An 18429-nucleotide genomic window follows, 5' to 3' on the forward strand; every position below is an offset into this window, starting at 1 on the left:
CGACCCCCAAACCATACATAATGCGCCCCCATAAGGGCCTTTACCAAGTCAGCTTGCCCTCACCACAAGCTCCTTCCAAGTCGTTATATAAAGGTTCAACACTTAGTCGCATTCTTAAAGTGTCGTTGGTTTCGTCGCACATGACTCTTGTAAACGTCACATTTCTTCCGCACTTCCATTCGTCGCGCACCCATCGTGCGCTCGTCGTGCGCCCGCGCGCCCTTCCACGCCCTCGTGCACAACAACTTCGCCCGGCACCCGTCGCACGACCGCCCAGAGGTCTTACATCTCCTGTCACGCCCCTACACCTGCGGTAGTCTTCCAACTGCTTGTAGCAAGGTGCGGCACCACCGAACGCTTTCTTTCACCAATACTAACATTCGTGGACTACACCTACTTTAACATTAACATTACTTAGCTTGTGTTTCGCAACCAAGTAAACTTGCAATTATCCTTTATACTTAATGAAGCCCATACTCATTCATTATCATCATGCAATTATAACAAGAACATCAACAATTGCAATAAGTATAAAGGGGAGGGCCAACTCCCCGTAATGTGAGTCTGCCCGACAATATATTAAGAATATTAGTTTTACAATATGCAAGTGTGCCTTGCCAAACCAAGTCTCACACTTAGCCAAATATTACAAAGAGAGGCAACCCTGCCTTTTAAAATACATGTGAACCTCTTGCATGAAGGGTGGTGCTCACCCGAGCCACCTAGATACTCGTGCCAAGTCCTGCACAGTTCTACACATCCACCGCACCCCGGGCACACCTTGCCCACACCTAAACTGGCTCAAGACAACCTTCAAGTGCACCCTCAAGTAGAGCGCATGAGATATGCGCAACTCTACTAGAATCTACGCACTTCTTTGTTACCTCCTTCAAGCTATGCGTAGAAGTGTTGGAGAGAATGCGATGTTGAAATGAGCTCTAAGGCTCTCACATATATAGTCATCCTAGCGTGGGTTTACATGGGGTGTGCAGCCCCTTGGCCGACCCCCAAAGCCACCAACAAGCGCCCACAAGACTCTTCTTCAAGTCGGCTTGTAAGCTCTCATAACCATCGTATAAGTTTCGCTCCACACTTAGTCGTATTTCTAAGTGTTTTGCCTTTCGTCACATTTTGTTCACGGTATCATCGCATTTCTTCCACAGCACTGTCGCACTTGCGTTTGTCGCGCACCCGTCATGCGCTCGCACGCCCGCCCGTGCCCTCGTGCATGGCGACTTTGCCCGACGCCCATCACAAAATCGCCCGGAGGCCTTACATCCTCCTCCACCTGAAATCGTTGTCGTCCTCGACAACATACCATCCTGGTAGCCATCCACAAAGATCATCATCATCCACGATGTTGACTCCTCCACACAAAGCAAACATCCTTGCAACATATGTACAGCCTCATCTCCATCATGCCTCGAGTTAGTGGCCAACTGCCACCAAGCTCACCATACCAAGGTATGCACCTCAATGGTATGCTCTCCATCAAATATCATCTCGATCCCTGATCATCGACCCTTCTGCCACAATCCTCGCTGCAACATCTCGTGTCGATCTCATCATGTGTCCCTCTTTCATGTAGTCTCGTTGTCAGATGCCAACACATATGTGTTACCATGTCTCGACTAATGCAAACATATCTCTGCACATTGGTACCCCTCATGACTCGAACTAGTCGGGTGATCAGTCCAAGCATACGCCCAAACCATAAGAATGCACATCCTTATGCCATCACAAGTCTTTCCCTGACTTTTGCTACATCTCGGACTCATCAAGAATCTATCAATCATCCCATGCTCAGGTCCATGGAAACTCCATCCCATCTGCAACATGCTCCATATAACCAACCTGATGTCCATGACTCTAGTTGTCCATGATGTCCAACCCATGTGGACTCCATCCCAACCTCTGGCCATCTGCATCCAAGTCTACACCTGTCATAAAGAAGCCTCCTCCAAGGCCCCTTGAAAAGTTGGTGTGGTACCCCCCCTACCAAGGTCTCCACACCAACCTTCCTCCAAGGTTATTTATAGAGAAAGGAAAGCCAGGAAGTTTCCTCCCTAACTCTCATCCACCCATGTGTCAGATTGATGTTGTGTCCTCAAGTATCTATGCACAGCCTCAATCTCCTCACATGTACATCCAAGCTCACCTAGCTTGTCCTTTGTCAACTGAAAGTCATATATGCCCATAGCATATCTACAAAAGTCCACTATCCCAGCAGGATCTCTACCTCCATAATCCTCATCAACCACTGCCTCTGAAGTAGCACTCGGGCTCCCTTCACTTGCAACTTCACTGTGAAGATCCTCAGTAGAAGATGCTCCCAACAAGTGTCTCTATGTTCATGAGGTTGTCTTCTCAGTTCCTTCATTCTTCTTTCCAGCTCTTGCAACGAAGTCAACAAGCTTCCTTTCCTTCGTTGTTTGAGTCACACTCCCAAGTCCTCTTTGCTCCACATCCTCATGCTTCACATTCGGATCTTTGGGATACAAAGTCATAGAAGCCATCCTTGGTCTATACCCCAAGCAACTTCTTCTATTCATCGGTACCATCATGGTCTTCCCTTCAGCTGTGATCAAGAGAATGTCCCGGTCCACCATTGGTATGGATTGTGCAAGCTCCATAAATTCTAGCCCCAACACCATAGAATGATCATCCATGTCCACAACTCTCAAGTCCAACTTTCTAAACCACGATCCCACTTTCACCTGAGTGTCCTTCAACACACCATCAACAGCTCTAATGTTAGAGTTGATTTCTTTGAAAGCACTCCATTCCCTCTCCATCTTTGGTTTCTTCCCAAAAGACTTTGCTGCCTTCCTTCTTAAGAAGCTATGGGTAGCCCCCGTATCCACCAAAGCTGCAAATCTCTTGCCCTTCACGGTCACCTGCACAAAACTTAGCTTCAAGGAATCACCTCCCTCTGTTGGCTTTATCTTGCGCCTTACATCAGCAACCTTCTTCAAGAATTTGGCCTTAGAAGTGTCAATTGGCTCATGCTCCACCTTGACATTCCTCCTAAGGTACTGCACCTCCCTGCTTGGCTCCTCTAAGCAACCCGATCCTGGTCCAGCCTGACTCCCTTCAAGCTTTCCCTTCATCGCATCTTGCTCAAGTGCACCAACCAAATGTCCACTGACCAAGTTCATAGAACTAAACTTTTGAATGTCCTCTGGATGCTCTCGGTAGTGAGTTCAAAACCTGTCAATGTAGTCGAGCTCTTCCTGCTCAATCACAACAACCTTCTTACCAAGAAGCTTCTTCTTTATCTCTTCCTCAATTTGCTTTATTTTGGCTTCCACCCTGGCACTTTCCTTCCTCAATCGGGCTCTTTCATCAAAGAGCTCTTGAAGACCAAGACCACTTCGTTGGATCTCCTCATCAAGTTCATTGAGTTCAACATCTATCGTACTTTCGCATTGGCTCTTGAGTTCTTCAAGTTCCCTCTTTAGTTCCGAATAGCTCTCTCGAATCTTCATGTTCTCAGACTTCATCGAAACCCATTCAGAACTCCATCGACTCATATGTTCCAACACTTCGTACCGGACAGCTTTAACTACACTATGGCTAGATTCACCTTTCGTAGGTTCATCTACCATTACTGCCTTTTCAGCCTTCTCCATGTTTACCGAGTCACCTGCAACTTGAACCAACCCTTGTTCCACTTGTGTGAAATGGTTTCCTTCACCTGCAAGTGCCTGTCATGAGCAACCCTGCTCAACAGCTTCACCCTTCAATATCCGGATCAGCTGCTCTGATACCACCTGTCATCAACTTCCAAGTGTATGCAGACTTTCTTCACCCAGCTTCCTGCAAGACTTCCCCCAGTCTTCAGACCCGCTCTGATACCACCTGTCACACCCCTACACCTGCGGTAGTCTTCCAACCGCTTGTAGCAAGGTGCGACACCATCGAACGCTTTCTTTCACCAATACTAACATTCGTGGACTCCGCCTATTTTCACATTAACATTACTTAGCTTGTGTTTCGCAACCAAGTAAACTTGCAATTTTCCTTTATACTTAATGAAGCCCATACTCATTCATTATCATCATGCAATTATAACAAGAACATCAACAATTGCAACAAGTATAAAGGGGAGGGGAAACTCCTAGTAATGTGAGTCTGCCCGACAATATATTAAGAATATCAATTTTACAATATACAAGTGTGCCTTGCCAAACCAAGTCTCACACTTAGCCAAATATTACAAAGAGAGGCAACCTTGCCTTTTACAATACATGTGCACCTCTTGCACGAAGGGTGGTGCTCACCCGAGCCACCTAAATACCCCTGCCAAGTCCTGCACAATTCTGCACATCCACCGCACCCCGGGCACACCTTGCCCACACCTCGACCGGCTCAAGACAACCTTCAAGTGCACCCTCAAGTAGAGCACATGAGATATGTGCAGCTCTACTAGAATCTGCGCACTTCTTTGTTACCTCCTTCAAGCTATGCGTAGAAGTGTTGGAGAGAATGCGATGTTGAAATGAGCTCTAAGGCTCTCACATATATAGCCATCCTAGTGTGGGTTTACATGGGGTGTGCAGCCCCTTGGCCAACCCCCAAAGCCACCAACAAGCGCCCACAAGACTCTTCTTCAAGTCGGCTTGTAAGCTCTCATAACCATCGTATAAGTTTCGCTCCACACTTAGTCGTATTTCTAAGTGTTTTGCCTTTCGTCGCATTTTGTTCACGGTATCGTCGCATTTCTTCCGCAGCACCATCGCACTTGCATTTGTCGCGTGCCCGTCGTGCGCTTGCGCGCCCGCCCGTGCCCTCGTGCACGGTGACTTTGCCCAGCGCCCGTCGCACAATCACCCGGAGGCCTTACATCACTGTCACACCCCTACACCTGCGGTAGTCTTCCAACCGCTTATAGCAAGGTGCGGCACCACCGAACACTTTCTTTTCACCAATACTTATGTTCGTGGACTATGCCTACTTTCACTTTAACATTACTTAGCTAGTGTTTCGCAACCAAGTAAAAATACATTTATCCTTTATACTTAATGAAGCCCATACTCATTCATTATCATCATGCAATTATAACAAGAACATCAACAATTGCAACAAGTATAAAGGGGAGGGGCAACTCCCCGTAATGTGAGTCTGCCCGACAATATATTAAGAATATCAGTTTACAATAAACAAGTGTGTCTTGGCCGAACCAAGTCTCACACCTAACCGAATAATACAAAGAGAGGCAACCTTGCCTTTTACAACAGTCTTGTGCACCTCTTGCACAAAGGACGGTGCTCACCCGAGCCACCTAAAACCCCAAGCCAAGTCTTACACCAAAACCGTACTTCAGAATCCACCCCGGGCACACTTGCTCAACCTTTGACTTAATTCCAAGACTTCACCCAAGTGTACAATCCTCTTAGAGCAGTGCGCATGAGATATGCGCAACTCCCTCTTAACTGCGCACTTGCCTTCTTGTCTCTTGCGAAGATGGGAGTGAATGCATTGATGATTAATGAGCTCTCATGCTCATACATTTATATGCGTTCTAGTGTGGGTTACATGTGGGTGGTAGCCCCTTGGCCGACCCCCAAACCATTCATAACACACCCCTAAAATGTCCTCCATCTGTCGGCCTTGCTCTCATGCAAGCCCTCTTCCAAGTCATTATATAAACTGCCCAACACATAGTTGCATTTCAAAGTGTCACACATCGTTTCTGCTTTCGTCGCATTGAACTCGTGCAAACGTCGCATTTTCTCCGCAGCACCGTCGCACGCTCGTTCAGCACGCGCCCGTCGTGCGCCCGCGCGCCCGCTCGCGCCCTCATGCACAGCGACTTCACCCGGCGCCCGTCGCACCATCGCTCGGAGGCCTTACATCCTCCTCCACCTGAAATCGTTGTCGTCCTCGACAACATACCATCCTGGTAGCCATCCACCAAGATCATCATCATCCACGATGTTGACTCCTCTACATAAAGCAAACATCCTTGCAACATATGTAGAACCTCTTCCCCATCATGCCTCAACTTAGTGACGAGCTTCCACCAAGCTCACCATACCAAGGTATTCACCTCAACGGTATGCTCTCCATCAGTTGTCATCTCGATCCATGATTACCGACCCCATGTCACAATCTCCATTGCAACCTCTTGTGTCGTCCTCATCATGTGAACTGCTGCCATGATACTCCAACACGATGCCAACACATCTCTGCCCACTGCATGCCCTCATGTCTTGAACTAGTCGGATGGCCAGTCCAACTGCCATGCTCAAACCACGAGAGTGAACATCCTCATGCCACCATCAGTCGTTTCTCAAAACATCCGCCCACATTCTTGACTCATCAAGAATCTATCTCCATAATCCATGCTCAAGTCTATGGAACTCCATCCATCTCATCTGCAACATGCTGTCCATGATGTTTGGTGTCAATGTGCTACATGAAAATCAGCCACATCTATCCTAACATCATCATCTATGTGTGTGTCTCCTCCATATGAAGAGACCCTCTCCTCAAACATCGACTCTTGATGTGCCACATTCAGGTCCATGAAGCAACCTCCATCATATCTGCAATGTGCCATCCCTCAAGTCATCCATAGAAACAAGTATGCACTTGTCTCATCTATCCATGCCCATGATCATAGATCAATCAGCTCCCATGTGTCAAAGTAGTTGAGTCTCGGCTCAACCCATGCCCAAGTCAAGGCATCATCATCATTGTAACTCCATCACTCCAAAGTGTCTCATATCGATCCTCTACATCAAGTCACTCTTCCAAGCCATGCCCATACATGTACTTTGAAAGTATGCATCCCATACTGCATCAAAGTCTCTTGACCTCAGCTCCTCAATGCATCAAATCCTCTAAGTCCACCATGTATGAAGTCCCTAAAAGTCACAACAATCTCATGTCATCATGAGCTCCATGAGTCATCTCCCACCAACACTCTAGCAAGCATACAAATCTCGGCCCAAAGGTCTCTACAAGATGCCTCAGCTCTCCATGTACTAAGAATGCCTCATAGTCTGCTCACAACTCCATCCAATTCCATGGCCTTGTTGTACAAGAGTGCACAACCTCTCCATAGGCTCATAAGTAATAAGTCGCCATGTCACACTACCAATTCCATCTGCACAACATCCTGCCTTGGCACTCCTCATTGGATGCCCATAAGTGACACCTCTACAAGTGCTCCCACATAATGTCCCTGCATAAGACTGCCATGCTCCATGCCTCCAACCTGATGTCCATGACTATGTTGTCCATGTAGTCCAACCAAGTAGGCTCATCACAACAATCGGTCATCCTCATCCAAGTCTTCAATCTTCGGTTTAGTGAACTCGGTCACCCAACCATATCATCATCATCATGAGTCCCTCCATCATAGCTCCTCCACCAAAGTGTCCACCAAGACTATCTCTTGGTCTCGGCCATGAGAGGTCCACCCAAGCATCATCACAAGTGTGTGCCCTCCTCAACAATCCATGAGTCATGTCGGGCACTTAGCCAATCCTCCATTTGGCTAATGCATGACCCATTCCTCCACAACGATCATCATGTTACTCCCTTGTCAAGGGCCTTTGTACCTTCTACCATAAGGTCACAAACAACCCTAACAAGTCTAGCAACCATCAACAATCCTTGCTTCTCAATACAAGGTCTCATCTTAGTCATCCATGGCAAGATCCTCCATAGCATAGGCAAACTGGCTTTGCCTCTCCCTGCATACGGTCCATCCACCAAATGCCCAAACGAAACACAAGTATCAATGGTACTTACATTATCATCATGAGGCTCTTCCTCATCCATCCATGTCTGCAAAGTGCACGATCCTGGTCCAACTTGATCAATCTCAAGTTCATCCTCCATCGTTGTCACATCTGCAACATCTTCAAACATCACGGCTTCCTCTTCCTTGATAACACAATCTGCAACTTCACCTTGCTCCATTGTCCAACCAAGTTGAAGAAGTTTGTCTTCAACATTCTTTTCCAAGACTTCAAGCTCATCTCGAATCCGGGAATTCTCTTCTTTCAACCTCTTCAACTTGTATAAGGTAAGCAAGAGCTTCCCTTTGCATTCTTCCAAACTTGTTATGCCTTGTCGTTCAGCTTGGTCCAAGCACTAAGCTTCACCTCTGCTAAACCTGCTTCCACTGTCACGAGCAACCCTGCTCAAACCGAGTCTTGAAACTACCTTCAAATGCTTCAACACCTGAACCTTGTTCAAGCCTCAATACCACCTGTCATCAACTTCCTAGTGTATGCACACTTGCTTCACCCAGCTTCCTGCAAGACTTCTCCCAGTCTTCAGACCTACTCTGATACCAACTGTCATGCCCCTACACCTGCGGTAGTCTTCCAATCACTTATAGCGAGGTGCGGCACCACCGAACACTTTCTTTTCACCAATACTTATGTTCATGGACTACGCCTACTTTCACTTTAACATTACTTAGCTTGTGTTTCGCAACCAAGTAAACATACATTTATCCTTTATACTTAATGAAGTCCATACTCATTCATTATCATCATGCAATTATAACAAGAACATCAACAATTGCAACAAGTATAAAGGGGAGGGGCAACTCCCCGTAATGTGAGTCTGCCCAACAATATATTAAGAATATCAGTTTACAATAAACAAGTGTGTCTTGGCCGAACCAAGTCTCACACCTAACTGAATAATACAAAGAGAGGCAACCTTGCCTTTTACAATAGTCTTGTGCACCTCTTGCACAAAGGACGGTGCTCAACCGAGCCACCTAAAACCCCAAGCCAAGTCTTACACCAAAACCGTACTTCAGAATCCACCCCGGGCACACTTGCCCAACCTTCGACTTAATTCTAAGACTTCACCCAAGTGTACAATCCTCTTAGAGCAGTGCACATGAGATATGTGCAGTGCCCTCTTAACTGCGCACTTGCCTTCTTGTCTCTTACGAAGATGAGAGTGAATGCATTGATGATTAATGAGCTCTCATGCTCATACATTTATATGCGTTCTAGTGTGGGTTACATGTGGGTGGTATCCCCTTGGCTGACCCCCAAACCAGTCATAACACACCCCTAAAATTTCCTCCATGTGTCGGCCTTGCTCTCACGCAAGCCCTCTTCCAAGTCGTTATATAAACTGCCCAACACTTAGTCGCATTTCAAAGTGTCGCACATCGTTTCTGCTTTCGTCGCATTGAACTCGTGCAAAGGTCGCATTTTCTCCGCAGCACCGTCGCACTCCCGTTCAGCACGCGCCCGCCTGCGCCCTCGTGCACGACGACTTCGCCCAGTGCCCGTCGCACAATGGAGCAAGGGTTGGAAGCCGGGCGAATGTTTATGGAGATAGATTACCGGCTTGGGAAGGTGGTATGGATTATGGAGATAGATTCTTGATGAGTCGAGGATGTGGCAGAGGTTTGAGGAACAACTGATGATGGCATGAGGATGTTCACTCTCATGGTTTGAGCGTGATAGTTGGACTGATCACCCGACTAGTTTGAGACATGAGGGCATGCAGTGGGCAGAGATGTGTTAGCATTGTGTTGGAGTATCATGGCAGAAGTTCACATGAGGACACATGATGAAGACAAGAGGTCAATAATCATGGATCGAGATGATATCTGATGGAGAGCATACTGTTGAGGTGCATACCTTGGTATGGTGAACTTGGTGGCAGTTGGTCACTAAGTCGAGGCATGATGGAGATGAGGCTCTACATATGTTGCAAGGATGTTTGCTTTGTGTGGAGGAGTCAACATTATGGATGATGATGATCTTGGTGGATGGCTACTGGGATGGTATGTTGTCGAGGACGACAACGATTTCAGGTGGAGGAGGATGTAAGGCCTCCGGGCGATTGTGTGACAGGCACCGGGCGAAGTCGTCGTGCACGAGGGCGCGGGCGGGCGCGCGGGCGCACGACGGGCGCACGATGGGCGCACGATGGGCGCGCAACGAACGGAAGTGCGACGGGAGTGCGGAAGAAATGCGACGTTTACAAGAGTCATGTGCGACGAAACCAGCGACACTTTAAGAATGCGACTAAGTGTTGAACCTTTATATAACGACTTGGAAGGAGCTTGCGGTGAGGGAAAGCTGACTTGGTAAAGGCCCTTATGGGGGCGCATTATGTATGGTTTGGGGGTCGGCCAAGGGGCTGCCACCCCATATGTAAACTAAGTTAAGAAGCATATAAATATGGCATGCGTTGATGTCATTTACACACTCAACTTCGCACTTGGAGATACGTACAAGGTAGAGAGGTAAAGAGTGCGCAGATTTAAGGGGTAATGTGCATACCTCATGCGCAGGTCTTAAAGGAGCACTTGAAAGGTCTCTTGGAACCGGTTGTGGGTTGGGCAAGGTGTGCCAGGTTAGTACGGATGTGCAGGTTTTGGTGTAAGACTTGGCATGGGATTTTAGGTGGTAGTGGCACTTGCGTTTTTCCCTCGTTCACATTAACATCTCTTTGATCTAATCTTAACTTTATGTCATTATGGCATTCTGATCTTCTAGTTCACCCTTTTTATGGATCCCCTGCTCGGTGAACGAGCAAGTTCCTCGTTGGCGGTTATAAAAATACAACACTCCCAGTGTAGGAATGGCAGTTGAGTTGTTAACGTATTGTTATTATATTCTATATTAGAAAATATGAAAGTTCAGAATTCATCTACCCAGTTAGTATAATTGGTTCTATTTTCTTGACAGCTATTGGAGTCGCCATCACTAATATTTATATAGTGAGTTGTCAGAACCCACGCAAGAAATTAATCTTATAATAAACTTCTATTTCATTTTAGGAATTAGAAGGTACAGAAAGGTTTTCCGTATTTTAGAAGTTTCATAGGTTTCTTAACAATATAAATAAAGCTCTTAATGTAGAAGTTTGACAGATTCTATACCAAAAAAAAAGGTTTGAAAATAATATAAAACTCTACTTTTTTCAAAAATCTCTTAAAGACAGAAATTGCTACCACATTTTTGATCCCAAAAATTAAAAGATCGGTGAGAGATTCCTGAGAGTTGCCAGAACCCACGCAACAAATTAACCTTATAATAAACTTATTTCATTTTAGGAATTAGAAGATACAGAAAAGTTTTCCGTATTTTAGAAATTTCATAGGTTTCTTAACAATATAAATAAAGCTATCAATGTAGAAGTTTGACAGATTCTATATGAAAAAGTTTTGAAAATATATAAAACTCTACTTTTTTCCGAAAATTTGTTAAAGATGACTGAAATTTCTACCACATTTTTTACCCCAAAAAATTAAAATATCAGTACCGCCATTATTGAAGTCCTACCACAATCTTGTCAATAGGATGCTATTCTCGAGATCCGGGGCACACTAGGGTGGTAAGCCATCTATATGATCTCACCGCTAAGCTTTCTTTATGTCTTCGAAAATTTCTTTTATGCATGCTCGTGTGATATGAGAGGCGTCGGGTGGCATTCACTGCCACACTTGCAAGTCTTTGTTTTGATCGGTATGATGGTGAAGGTTGAAGGTTGGTAAACTTGTTTTGTTTTGTTTTGGGGTTTATCTTTGATGTGTGGTATTCATGGGGTTTGTTGAGTCTCACTAGCTGGATCATGATGAATAGACGGAGGGGAGTGCATTCGTGGCCTACATTGGCCATGGTTTTCAGAGGTGCCTTTGTTTTGCATGAAGGAGATTCTAGTAGCGTGGTTAGCTTTGCTGGATCTTCTATCTAGCTATCATGCTAGGCAACACACTCGAAGATTATAATTCGAGGTACTCTTTGCTCTTTTATGCCTTTGGGTTTCTTGCATTTTCGCCTATGGATTATTCATGCCAGATTTAAGTTAGTTGGCTTCTCGTTGTTCTGTTTTGCCTCTCGGCTATGTTTCATTTTGTCTTTTCGGTCCATTCTAATGAGAGTTGGTCACGTGTTTTTATTGTTCGTGTTTGCTATTTTTTGGCAGTCCTTTTGCATCGTGGCTGGCTCTGGTTTGGGTGTGTTGTGTGTTGTTGCTTCATTTATAAGTGGAAAATATTTAAGGGCCTTTAGTCTTTTTTTGGTTCGGGTTTTAGTCTCTTCAATCTTTGGACCTTTGTGGTTTTGGGTTGCCAGTTTGTCTAATGTTATTCCTGCCTCATGGTTTGTTCTTCCTGTTGTGGTCATGAGGGTGGTTCCCTACTTGGGTCTGTGGGTGTTGGTTTTCTTTCTAGTTTAGTTGGTGGTTCTATGTGCAGGCTCAAGCAGTGGATGATGCTATTGTTTCCTCTGATTCGTTCTTGGCTATGTGCACGACTCGTCCTAGTCGAGGTTGTAGTCATTCCCTAATGGCAAAGGTGGCCACTTCCCGACCTTTGTCATGAGGCCGTTACCAATCATGCTAAGGCGAAGGGGCCTGCTCCTCACTCAAACTGTCTTGTTGCACAAGAAGTTCGCAAATGCAGGTCTAGTTCTGAACCTCACGCTAGTGCCGAGGATAAATTGATGTTGGTGATTTCTAAATGGGATGAGTGGAATCAACTTTGTGTGGAGGAGCATTCGTCTCTCCTTACTATTGTTAGTCACCTCTAGAGAAATCAATGGAAATTGCATGATCATATGGTTGGATTATGGCGTGGATGAGGTCGGATTCTAGAAAAGGTGGAAAGCTTGGAAGCTCTGATGGCACATATGGAGGGCCATCTCCATTGTGATTTTATTCTCTCGGGTCAGGTCTTGACATGTTGGAATATTAATTCCAACTGCTGTGCAGCAGCTGCAGCTACTTTATTCATTTGTCGTGATCCGGCGCCCCACATTTTTTCCCGATCTTTTAAGTCACCGCCATTACCATCTTTTCACTCTTTAATTATTTTTGTGTTTCCAGAATAAAGAAAATCAGATCCAGCGCCACACCGTTACTTTTCAACAACCGTATTAATGAGCAGAACAGCTGAAAGAGAAAAGAACCAGCCTCGAGCCGACGCAGCATTTATCAGTCTTGGGTTTCAGCACAACCGACTCAAGAAATACAGCAAAAGATCAAATCTGTTAATCATGAGCAGCAGAAACTTTATCAGCAAGTTAAAACGGTGATGACCCTTACCCACACTATAAATAGAAACAGAAACAGAAGTAGAAAACAGATAGAGAAAATAGATTGAAAGTCCTTTTGTAACACACAGCAGTGTAGAACAAGAGAGTTTTTTTTGTATTGCACAGCAGTGCTGAAATTTTCTGAGATAGTTGTTTTGTGGAACTGAAGCGTTCCTGTTGTAATCCCTCTGTCAAGAGGAAGATGCTCTTAAGCATAATCTTTTGTGAAGATCCCTCTACGTGAGGAAGACTTAGTTTTATCTGTTGGTTTATTTTCATAAATAGAAATTTCTTTCTGTGCGTTGTTGTTTCACCAAAAGTTATTTTGTCAAAACATTTCTCGTAAGTCGAAAAATACTTGACGTCAAAAATCCCCGTTGCTGCAACACCACGAACAGCAACTGGAAAAATTTACGTTGCTGCAACACCACGAACAGCGTTGCTGCAACACTACGAACAGCAACTGAAAAAAAAAACTGTGTTGCTGCAACACCGTTTCCAGAGAACGAATTTTTCTGTTTTTTTGAGTTAAAAACAGAGTATTTTTCTGCGTCAAAGACAAAGTATTATTTTGATCAGTTTGTGATCCTGAGGCAAAGTAGAGTATTATTTTATGCTCTGTTCTTGTGTTTTTGAATTATCAGAAAACAGAGTATTACTTTCTGTTCATATTTTTGTTGTTTCGGAATTTATCAGAAAATTCTGAACAGTGGAAACAGAGGATTTTTCCACTGTATTTTGTTTGGAATAACCAGAAATTCCCGACATGGTATCAGAGCTTGTCTAGGCTCTTTGAAGACATCAAAGAAGCTGAAAGAAGATTTGTTGCTACAGCAAATTATACAGCAGAGTGAAAACGCTGTCAAGGTATTTTTCAGATTAGTTTTTTGTGTAGCTGCTGAAGACAATTAAGTGATTTTTTTTTACAGTCAAGTAATTGCAAGAATGGCCAGCACCAGCGTGGGTATGTTTAATACCCAGCTCCCACAGTTCAATGGGAAAAATTATGACTACTGGGCAATAACCATGAGAGCCGTGTTTGCCTCACAAGATTTATTGGAACTTGTTGAATATGGATTTGAAGAACCAGCAAATGAAGATGAGTTTATTGGATTAACTCAGGCAGAGAAAGAGCTGTTGAAGAGCAATAAGAAGAAGGACTCAAAAGCCCTTGTATTCTTATATCAAGCAGTGCATGAGAGTGTGTTTCCGAGGATAGCAGCAGCCAAGACATCCAGAGAAGCATGGCAAACTCTCAAGACAGCCTATCAAGGCATGGAGAAAGTGAAGACAGCAAGACTACAGTTGCTGAGGAAAGATTTTGAGAACCTGCATATGAAGGAGTCAGACAATATTGACACATTCTTCACACAAGTAATTGGTTTGGTCACACAGATAAGGTCTCATGGAAAAACTCTTGAAGAAAGGAGGATTGTGGAGAAACTATTGAGGTGCCTACCCTCAAAGTTTGATGTGATTGTCACCACCATAGAAGAGACAAAGGATCTCTCAAATTTTTCAGTTGATGAACTGCATGCATCACTGATAACACATGAGCAGAGGTTGAGTAGAAATGAAAACTCATCTCTTGAGCAAGCCTTCAAGACCCAGATGTCATTTGGAAGAGGAAGAGGTCAAGGCAGAGGAAACAAGAGAGGAAGAGGAAGAACCCAATACAGAGGCGAAAGAAACAGTCCAGCAAACGTTCAAGGAAGAGGCAGCAATCCAAATCAGAACCAATGCCATGGCAGTAGCCAGCAAAGTGGACAACATCATGCTCAAGGACAAAGGTATGAAAAATCCAATGTCCAATGTTATTATTGTAAAAAATATGGGCACTATGCAAATGAATGTAGGAAGAAGCAGCATGATATGAGTAATAGATCTAGTGCAAATATCACTAGAGAAAATATCAGTCAAGATAATGTGTTGTTAGTTTGTAATATGGCTGAAACAAACAGTGAAGATATATGGTTTCTAGATTCTGGTTGCAGCAACCATATGACAGGAAACATAGCCCTGTTTTCTGCTTTAGATCAGAGTGTGCAGTCACAAGTCACACTTGGGACTGACAGTAAAATTTCTGTTATGGGAAAAGGAGAAGTTAAAATATTTACAAAGAAAGGTGAAAAGAAAACCATAGCAGATGTTTATTATGTTCCTGGAATGAAGTGTAATCTCTTGAGTATTGGACAGCTTGTTCAGAAGGGTTACAATGTTCTCTTTGAGAATGATGTATGCACCATCATGGACAGATTACCCAGCAAACGTTGTATTGCTGAAGTGAAGATGACAAGGAACAGGATGTTCCCTCTCAGAATAAGGGCAGATCTGAAAAATAAAGAAGTAGTTGCAGCAGTGACACAAGAGGCTCTCCAAAGCGTACCAAAGAATGAAAACTCGTTGTGGCATTTGAGATTTGGACATCTCAACTTTGGAGGTCTTAATTTGTTGAGTAGAAAAGGAATGGTAAGAGGATTACCATTGATAGAAAAGCCAGACAGCCTTTGTGAAGGTTGTATATTGGGAAAACAACACAGAGAAAGTTTTCCAACTGGGAAAAGCATAAGGGCAAAAGCACCCTTAGAAATTGTCCACTCAGATTTATGTGGACCGATGCAAGCTCCATCACTTGCAGGCAGCCAATATTTTCTAACATTTATTGATGATTTTACCAGAAAGACTTGGGTTTATTTTCTGAAGAATAAGAGTGAAGTGTTTGAAAAATTCCAAAATTTCAAAGCACTTGTAGAAAATCAAAGTGGGCTGCGTATCAAGGTTTTGAGAACTGACAGAGGAGGTGAGTATATCTCCAAAGAATTTTTACGTTTTTGCAGGGAAAATGGAATTCATAAGCAATTTACAGCAAGGTACACCCCGCAGCAAAATGGAGTTGCTGAAAGGAAAAACAGAACAATCATGGATATGGCGAGGAGCATGTTGAAGGCAAAGCATTTGCCAAATGATTATTGGGCTGAAGCTGTACACTGTGCAGTATATATTTTGAATAGATGTCCTACAAAAGTAGTGATGAACAAAGTGCCAGAGGAAGCATGGAGCAGGAGAAAGCAAGGAGTCTCCCACATGAAAGTTTTTGTTTGTGTGGCTTATGCACACATTCCAGACCAGCTAAGGAAGAAATTGGACAACAAAGGGGAGAAATGTATTTTCATTGGATACAGTGAAGAATCCAAAGCTTACAGGTTGTATATCCCATCCACCAAGAAGTTTTTTGTGAGCAGAGATGTTCAATTTATTGAAGAGGAAGCTTGGGATGGAAGCATAGAGAAAACAGTTAATGTTAAAAACTGTTTGTCTCATGATGATGATGATGAAGAGTTGGCTGAAACACATCCCCAAACAGCAGCGCCAACAACAGAACAGCAAGAGACACCCTTGAGGAGAAATGAGAGTGCTTCTCCAAGCACACCACAAGGAGGAAATTCAAGTGCATCTACAAGCATTTGCACACCGAATGAAAGAGGTAAGAAATTCAGAAATTTAAGTGATATTTATGATGAAGGAATGAATTCCCTGTTTGCTTTGTATTGTCACGTTGATGATCCTGTTCATTTCGAAGATGCAATTAAAGATAAGAAATGGATAGAAGCTATGGATGAGGAGATGAATGCAATACAAAGAAATAAGACATGGGATTTAGTTGAGCTACCAAAAGGTAAATAAGTCATTGGAGTTAAATTGGTCTACAAGATCAAGAGTAATGCTGAAGGCAAGATAGAAAGGCATAAGGCAAGACTTGTTGTCAAGGGATACAAGCAGCAATATGGGAGAGATTATGAGGAGACTTTTGCACCAGTTGCAAGAATGGAAACAGTAAGAGCAGTGTTGTCCATAGCAGCACAAAACAAATGGAAAATTTACCAAATGGACGTGAAGTCAGCATTCTTGAATGGAGTATTAATGGAAGAGGTCTATATCGAGCAACCTCTAGGCTATGAGAAGAAAGGCCAAGAGCACAAAGTCTGCAGATTGAAGAAAGCTCTTTATGGGCTGAAGCAAGCACCAAGAGCGTGGTACAGTAGGATAGATTCCTATCTACTGGAGAACGGATTTGAGAAGTGTGAGGGAGAACCCACTGTTTACATTAAAGAAAAAGACTGTAAAATTTTAATTGTTGTGTTATATGTTGATGATGTGATTTTTACAGGTAATGATGACTACCTCATTGAAAATTTCAAATCAGTCATGAAAGAAGAATTTGAGATGACTGACATGGGTTTGCTGATATACTTCTTAGGAATAGAAGTAGATCAAAATGAAAATGGAATTTTTATTCCACAGGCAAAATATGTAAATGAAGTGTTGAGCAGATTTAACATGCAGGACAGCAAGGCAGCAATCACTCCCACAGTGATGGGATTAAAACTCATCAAAGAAGACAGCAGCAAAGATTTTGACCCTAGTGTGTACAAGAGCATAGTTGGAAGCCTCATGTATTTGACTGCAACTAGGCCAGACATAATGTATGCTGTTAGTTTAATTTCCAGATTCATGGAGAAGCCAAAAGAAACACATTGGCAGGCAGCAAAGAGAATTTTGAGGTATGTTAAAGGTACAAAAAGGTATGGCATATTTTATACTGTTTCAGAATGTTCAGATTTAGTTGGATACACAGATAGTGATTGGGCTGGAAGTGTAGATGACCGGAAAAGCACATCTGGTTACATTTTCCACATAGGTTCAGGAGCCATTTCATGGGCTTCCAAGAAACAGCCAATTGTGGCATTGTCTACAGCAGAAGCAGAGTATGTGGCAGCTACAGCAGCAGCATGTCAAGCAGTTTGGATGAGGAGAATGTTGAGAAGTCTATGCCAGGAGCAGGCAACAGCAACAGTTATTTTTTGTGACAATAGCTCAGCTATTGCATTATCCAAGAACTCTGTATTCCACAAGAGAACAAAACATATAGACACAAAGTTTCATTACATCAGAGAATTGGTGAACAATGGAGAAATCATTTTACAACATTGCAGGACTCAGGAACAGGTTGCAGATATTCTGACAAAGCCATTGGATCAGAAAAGTTTTGAGTTTTTAAGGAAACTTCTGGGTATGACTGATAACCCAGCAGTTGAAATTAAAAGGGGAGTGTTGGAATATTAATTCCAACTGCTGTGCAGCAGCTGCAGCTACTTTATTCATTTGTCGTGATCCGGCGCCCCACATTTTTTCCCGATCTTTTAAGTCACCGCCATTACCATCTTTTCGCTCTTTAATTATTTTTGTGTTTCCAGAATAAAGAAAATCAGATCCAGCGCCACACCGTTAATTTTCAACAACCGTATTAATGAGCAGAACAACTGAAAGAGAAAAGAACCAGCCTCGAGCCGACGCAGCATTTATCAGTCTTGGGTTTCAGCACAACCGACTC

The sequence above is a fragment of the Pinus tabuliformis genome, chromosome 6, assembly GCF_031772625.1.
Source record: "Pinus tabuliformis cultivar Carrire ecotype Pingquan chromosome 6, CPIR1, whole genome shotgun sequence".
Taxonomy (NCBI): Eukaryota; Viridiplantae; Streptophyta; class Pinopsida; order Pinales; family Pinaceae; genus Pinus; species Pinus tabuliformis.